Below are 7797 nucleotides of genomic sequence, written 5' to 3' on the forward strand. Positions count from 1 at the left end.
AACTAATCATGAGAATTCCTTCAGCTCTAGCATTTTATGGTGTGATGACTATATTTCAACATTTTCACTGTGAAGACTTCAAACTGATCAACAATCCATATCAGGATAGAGAAGGATCATCTGGGAGATTGAAAAATATAGATGACAAGGAGAGAGATGTGGTGATATAGGACTGTATCCCCAGCATCCAACAGGTAGAAGCAGAATGTCATGAACTTGAGGCTAGCCTGGGTAACATGAGGACTTGTCTCACAAAAATAAAGAATGCAAACAGGTAAGCCAGTAAAAAGATAAATAAAACTAAAACATAGACTCCAAGGAGTGAAGGTATATGCCTGAAATCTCAGAGGCAAGCAGGATTGGAAGGGTCTCCAATCAATTCTAGACAAAGCTACATGGTGAGACTTGAAAAAATCCAATTAAACAAAAGAATAAATACTAGACTTGTAGAACAAGGGATTTTGCAAGATAGGACCTGAGGAAATGTTTCCTTATTTTTTCCTTACTCATTGATTAATATTTTTTAAAAATGTCCCCTCTCACTAGTTTAACAAGGCAATCTATGTCAAGGTTGGACATCTGTGGTTTTAGATAAGGACTAGAGTGTTTTATTTAATTGAATAAACATTTGTGAAATATCTAGTATGTACAAGATGTGTGCCTGGTAACATTTCAAGCCACTATTTGTGCTCAGTTTACAGTCTGATAAGAAACACTGTCAACTTGGTGTGATCAAGAATCACCTGTGGAGAGAATCTCACTGAGAGGTTGTGTGGATCAGGTTGGCCTGTGGGCATCTCTGTGGAGAATTTTCTTGATTATGTTAACTAATGTGAGGAGACTAAAAGTGGGTGACACTATCCCCTGGATTTGGGTCCTCAGGTGTATAAGAGCAGAGAAAGCCAGCCGAGCAGTCAGCATGCACTCCCTTTCCTCTGTCTTTGACTATGGGCATGATATGACCAATTGTTCTAAGTTCCTGCTACTGTGATTTCCAAACTATGGGCTGTAACCTGGAATCGTGAGCTAAAATGAACCCTTGCTCTCCCCAGTTCCCTTTTGTTAAGTTATTTTACTGAAGCAACAGAAAAGAAACAAATACACTTAGAGATGATAAAAGAACCAGAGTCATGAGTTAGAATTATTGTGGAAGAAATTCTTGTTGATTACTTTCCCCAAGAAATCCTAATGTAAAACTATTGACTTCTGTGTGTGGAAGGTTCCATGAGACAGACAGATCCAGGATTCTATACAAGATGGTTTGATGGAGACTTACTGACAGTATGGTCAAGGTTGGCAGCAAGATCAGTAGATTCTCACAGTTTGGGTCACAAGGAGGAAGCTTAAATAGTTGTCATGACAAAAGTGACTTAGTCCAAGCTGCAATTATTCATCAATGGATTTCAAGCTACTATCAATGATTTCAGACATATTCCTGGTAGTTATCATGCTAGGGTCTAGCTATAAAGCCCTATATGTGTTCTAATAGCATTTTTTTTTCTGTTTGTTTGTAGTGTTCCAGGAAACTTGGTAGGGAAAACTGGTCAAAGTTACTCAAAGACTGTCATGACAGTTATTATTCAAGATGGCTGTAATGAGATCAAGCCAAAAATTCTTACTAAATTCAATAATCATGAACTAGGATTAGGTAATTATGAAAGAGGATCAAAATGGAGTCATTTGTGTTAAACTCCTAATAAAAATGTAAAATCAGAGGAGAAAGAATCTATTCATACATGCCTAATAGCAAGGAGTATTGCTGAAGACTAGGTTTTCACCAGTAACTTTACTGAAATCATGCATTTCAAGTTCTGAAAGTCTGCAGCTGTCAACCCAGGCTACCATACCCAGCTAAACTAAGTGCCATAATTTAAAGAGAAAGAGAAACTGCCTGATAAAATTAGGCTAAAGGAATCCATGATCAAGTGGCAGTTCTACAGAAGATACTGGGAAGAATCCTTCAGACTGAGGAGAAAAATAAAAACACGTTAATTGAACTAAAGGACAAACTGAACCATGTCAGGATGGTGTAGCTAGGCAAATGAGGGCCAGGAACATGCCAGACATGACAAACATCAGGAATTAGGTAACAAACTTATCACTAACAACTCTGAACATTTATAACTATCAAATAAAATACACAAATGTAGATGTGGAGTAGAGAAGTCATTGCCTTCAACTATGTATACCTCAGTGAGCCCACCAGGTTTCACTGGAAACTCAGTGGGTCATAAAACAAAGTAAAAAGACATGGATTTGGCAAATAGGATGGTGGGGAGAAGACTAACAGAAATGAGGTGAAGGGAGGTAAGAGAGAATAAAGGGTAAAAGTAATCAGAATGTACTATATACATTTTGAAATTGTCAAAGAACAAATAACAACAACAACAACAATAATAAAATAAATAAGATTCATCTATTTGTTGCCTCTAAGAAATGCATCTTACTATCAAAGGTGGATACTGCCTTACAGTGAAAAGACAGGAAAAAGCATTCAGAGCAAGCAGGAGAGGGAGAAAGGGGGTGCCATTGTTTTCTATAATGCAAATCCCAAGCTAGAACTAGTCAGAAGAGATTATAAAAGGTCAGGCCACTTTGTGCTGATTGGGGCACTCCATCAAGAAGATATTGCATCCTAACACACTCACTGAGCTGCAGCTAAAATTTTACAAATGTAAAGAATTAATGAGAGATTGGATCAAATGAAAAACTGCTTATGAAGCTAATGATTAAACGAGTATGGCAATCATTCAGCAAGGAACTAATCTGAAAGAGATGAAGGAATGGCTTGCTTATATAACAAAGTGATGGACATTTAGGTAGGATAGGGAGCAGGCTGTAGGCACGACCTGTCTAAGGTTGGTGGAAATAGAAGGGGGTGGTTTATTGGTGACAGCAACGTCAGAGAAGGTTGCCAGGTAAGACATGGGACACTAGTTAAAACTGCATTTCAGAGTATCAGTGAGTATACTTTTAGTATTTGTGTATTCCCAAATGGGATGTACTTGTACAAAGGTAATATTTATTTATTGTTTCTATGAAATGCAATTTTAACCAGATACCCTGAACTTTTATTTGCTAATATTGTCTATAGTATTTGAAGGAGATGATTACGATATAACTTTTAATTTTAAAAACTAGGGTGGCTCCATGGATAAATCACTTACTTAGAAAGCGTGAGAAACCTCGTCATTGCCAATGGCTCCGGTATGTGCAAAGCTGGCTTTGCTGGTGATGACGCTCCCAGGGCCATGTTCCCTTCCATCTTAAGGCACCCCTGACACCAGGGTGTCATGGTGGGTATGGATCAGAAAGACTCCTACGTGGGTGATGAGGCCCAGAGCAAGAGGGGTATCCCGACCCTGAAGTATCCTGTCAAGCATGGCATTGTCACCAACTGAAATGACATGGAGAAGATCTGGCACCACACCTTCTACAATGAGCTGCGTGTGACTCCCGAGAAGCACCCAGTGCTTCTGACTGAGCCCCCCTTGAACCCAAGCCTAACAGAGAGAAGATGACACAGATAATGTTTGAAACCTTCAATACCCCAGCCATGTACATGGCCATTCAGGCGGTGCAGGCCTTGTATGTATCTGGGTGCACCACTAGCATTGTCACGGACTCTGGTGATGGGGTCACACACACAGTGCCCATCTATGAAGGCTATGCCCTTCCCCATGCCATGTTGTGTCTGGACCTGGCTGGCCGGGACCTGACAGACTACCTCATGAAGATCCTGACTGAATGGGGCTACAGTTTTACCACCACTGCTGAGAGGGAAATTGTTTGTGACATAAAGGAGAAGCTATGCTACTATGTTGCCCTGGATTTTGAGCAAAACTGGCTACTTCTGCATCATCTTCCTCTTTGGAGAAGTTATGAGCTGCCCGATGGGCAGGCAATCACCTTCCAGCCTTCCTTGCTGGGCATGGAGTCCTGTGGCATCCACAAGACCACCTTCAACTCCATCATGAAGTGTGATGTAGACATCCGCAAAGACCTGTCTGCCAATACAGTGCTGTCTGGTGGTACCACCATGTATCCAGGCATTGCTGACAGGATTCAGAAGGAGATCACAGCCCTAGCAACCCAGCACAATGAAGATTAAGATCATCCCATTGAGCACAAGTACTCGGTGTGGACTGGTCTCCCTGTCCACCTTCCAGCAGATGTGGATCAGCAAGCAGGAGTATGATGAGTCTGGGCCCTCCATCGTCCACCGCAAATGCTTCTAGATGGAATGAGCAGGTGCCAGGCATCTACTACATGAGCTGATTCTGAAGGATTGCTTTGCCCTGGCAAATGTCCATACCTCATGCTAGCCTCATGAAACTGGAATAAGCCTTGGAAAAGAAATTTGTCCTTGAAGCTTGTATCTGATATCAGCACTGGATCTTAGAACTTGTCGCTGAATTTTGACCTTGTATTCAAGTCAACTGTTCCCTTGGTACATGTTTAGTACTCTGTGTGTATCTTGATTTAGTCCTTAGTTCATGTGGCTCGGTCACTTGGTGGCTGGGGAGAGCATGCTGTGGGAGAGAAGTCCCCAGCCTAGTGGATCTCTGTGAACACCACGTAGTGATCTGTGCAGGGTATTAACCGACAGCAGACTTCCAGGATTTCTCAAGGCTAGAGAGGGTTCCTAGACCAGTTACCACTCCTTCTTGCCAGTCTAACAGGGTGGGAAAGTCTGAGCCTTAGGACCCAGTTTCTGGCCTGTTTTTTTTTTTTTCTTTCCCTCCTGACAGCCATGGGTTGTTACTTGCCTTGAGTTGGGAATGTTTGCATCTATACCTGTAAATGTACTCATCCTTTTAATTTATGTAAGGTTTTTTTTTTTTGTACTCAATTCTTTAAGAAATGACAAATTTTGTTTTTTTACTGTTCAATAGGCCCCAGCAACATGTCATTGTGTAAAGAAAAATAAAAGTGCTGCAGTAATTGAAGAGAAAGAAAGAAAGAAAGAAAGAAAGAAAGAGAGAACAAAAGAAAGAAAGAAAGCATGAGAAACTTCCCACATAGAAGGTGGGCGCCATGGCTGCTGGAAATCCCAGCTTTTGGGAGGTACAAATGGGATCCCTGGGGCAAGCTGATAGTTAGACTAGTCAGAACTGTCAAGTTTCGTGAGGGACTTTGCCTCATTGAACAAAGTTGAGAATGAGTGAGGAAGCCAACCTATATTATCTCTGGGCCCCCAGACTTATGCATACACCAATCCTATATACACACAAGTCTGCCCACACACATGAAAGCACATACCTATGACATATTATACATGCAAAAATTAATACAAGTTAGGTATAAAAATGGAAAATATTAAAAATGTATAAATAAGTGTCTGCATATATTTAGTAAAATACTGCTTCTGTTGCCTCGAGATGCTCCATGGTCAGTACTATTTTCATTATTAATTTTGCTTTTCGTAGGTTTCAGTAACTATCGCATATTGTGCAATTTGTCTGATTTGGCATACAAGAGACAGAGTACTTAGAGAATGGTTGGGAACTACAATGACTCTTGGCTGATGGCTAAATTATTGAATCAACTGTATACACCTTTGTCTTCTTCCTCCTCCTTCTCCCCTCCCTCCTTCTCCTCCTCATTCTTCCCATTCTTTCTGCCATTATCAGGTATTGAAGCTAAGCTCTCAGGCCTCCTTCTCAAGTGCTCTACCACTAAGCTCCATTCCTCCTAGTGGTAATTTTTTAGTTTTTAATTATGAAATGATTGTGATCTTTATGGACCACAGAGCACTCATGAAAGATGCATTTTTGTGTATTCTTTTGTGTATTCATGAGAGATTGTTTTTGTGTATGTCTGTGTATGTATACAGTGCACATGTGAGACATGTATGTGGAGACCAATGGCCAGCCTCAGGTATTGTGCATTAGGATGGCTATCTAGCTTGGTTGTTGAGATGAGGTTTGTCTCTCGCTAGGACCTGAGGCTTGCCTTAAACTAGACTGGCCGGCCAGAGAACCCTAGGGACCACTCTGTCTCCATCTCCCTTGCCTGCTCAAAGACTAAAGGCTTTCATCAGCACACCTGTCTTTTTATGTGGATCCTGGGATGGAGTTGTGTCCTCAGGCTTGTGTGGCCAGCACTTCACAGACTGAGCCATCACTGTAGCCCTCTATGCATGTTCTTCTCCTCCTTTTCTCAATCATTGCCTCTTTTGTGTGTGAGAATGGGATGGTGTGCAAATGCACACATGTGGGGACCAAAGGACAACTTTTGAGAGTCAGTTCTCTCCTTCCACCCTGTTGATTCCAGGACTACTCCTTACGTAGTCAGGTGGCAAGTAGGGAGCCATATGGTTGACCCTGCATATTATTCTTAAATGAGGACTGGCCAGTTCATTTGTGGAAAATAGCTCTAGAGATAGATCTACTCTAGGTGGCCTCGATAAATGAGGAAAAGAGGGTTTTAGGGTGCCTATGTGACAACTTCTGTGTCTGTCTCTCAAGGAAGATGCTAGATGCTGGTATGAGGCTCATATATGTAGAATATAGGTTTCAGGAGAGCCAGGTAGATAATGGAACCACAGGCTGTGAGGATACCTAAAATATACATCTCCTGAAGCAGTTTGCATGAATATACTTGCTTGATGCTTTGAAAACAGCCCAAGCCAGGTAGGTGGTAGCCTCCGTTGCCTTTGACAAAGTATTTGAGGGAAGAAGGACATTTCTGTTCTTCAAAAACCAGTGCTTGCCCAGCATACATGAAACTCAGGGTTTGATCTGCAGTGATGGTGCATACCCACAATCTCAACACTCCAGATGTGAAGTCAGGAGGATCAAAAATTCAAGGTCATCTTTGGCTAGATAGTGAGCTGATTCTTGAAAAATGAGGAAAAAAAATCACAACAGAGTCCTTGAATAGCAATTGGCCTGAACAGACAGACCTGAGCGGCTTGCAGCCTTGTAAACATCAGAGGTTGGGAGAGTGCTATTAAAAACATAACACTTCAATAATTCACAGTTCAGTTGGCAATAGAAAACTTCTAGAATTCCAAACTTTACTGTGTCTTCTGGCCCATTCAGTAACAAACAGCAAGAAATCCGAAGGACAGATTCTCTGACTCCTGGCTCCTTGGTACTAGCAGGGAAGGGCCCCAGGCTGTTTTAGGGCTTGTGGTTCCGTCTGTGTGGGCAGCAAACCCTTGGGATGAACCTCATTCATCTTTAAGACCTGGGCAGACCCAGTGTGCAGACCTCTAGCCATCTGGGTCACATATGTTTATATACCTCTACCAAACTCAGTACCTCCGTTCTGCCTCATACAAATGGGACCAGCACCCCAGCTTGCCCTTAAAAAGCAAGCATCACCATTGCATTAGCAGCCAGTGGTTACCTAAATCGGTTATCCAGCTCCTTTGACTCAAGGTTTCAGTGGGTTATGGTCAGAAGCTCCAAGGGGTAACAGGCTGGGATACCCCTGGGTCAAAGCATTGTTATGAGGAGAGATGTCTGGCTAGTGACCTCTGCTTTTCCACGTAGGGCTTGGAGGCTCTTGTGGTTTTCAGTAAGGAAGGGGACTGGCTGGAGTTAGCCATAGAGGTTCAACTATAACAGTCTGGTTCCTCATGCATTAGGGCTCATCCTTGCTAGGACAGACACTTTGAAGAGAACAGGCTAGTTTGTGGACACTTGTCCACTCTGAGATGGTTTTTAGGAGACAGACACCGGCAGTCATTTTTCTGTTACTGAATCCATTTGTGATTCATTGATCCAGACATTCTCAATGACTTATTCTTTTAGCAAATAGTTCTGTGTTGAAATTCAACTAGGTTCG

At 42.0% G+C, this 7797-nt stretch overlaps 1 pseudogene; it reads left to right on the forward strand.

The window, feature by feature from the left end:
- The first annotated feature begins 236 nt into the window (after positions 1 to 236).
- Positions 237 to 4238, forward strand: LOC116073611 (annotated as a pseudogene).
- Positions 4239 to 7797: the final 3559 nt, after the last annotated feature.

This window comes from Mastomys coucha, unplaced genomic scaffold, assembly GCF_008632895.1.
Source record: "Mastomys coucha isolate ucsf_1 unplaced genomic scaffold, UCSF_Mcou_1 pScaffold23, whole genome shotgun sequence".
Classification (NCBI taxonomy): Eukaryota; Metazoa; Chordata; class Mammalia; order Rodentia; family Muridae; genus Mastomys; species Mastomys coucha.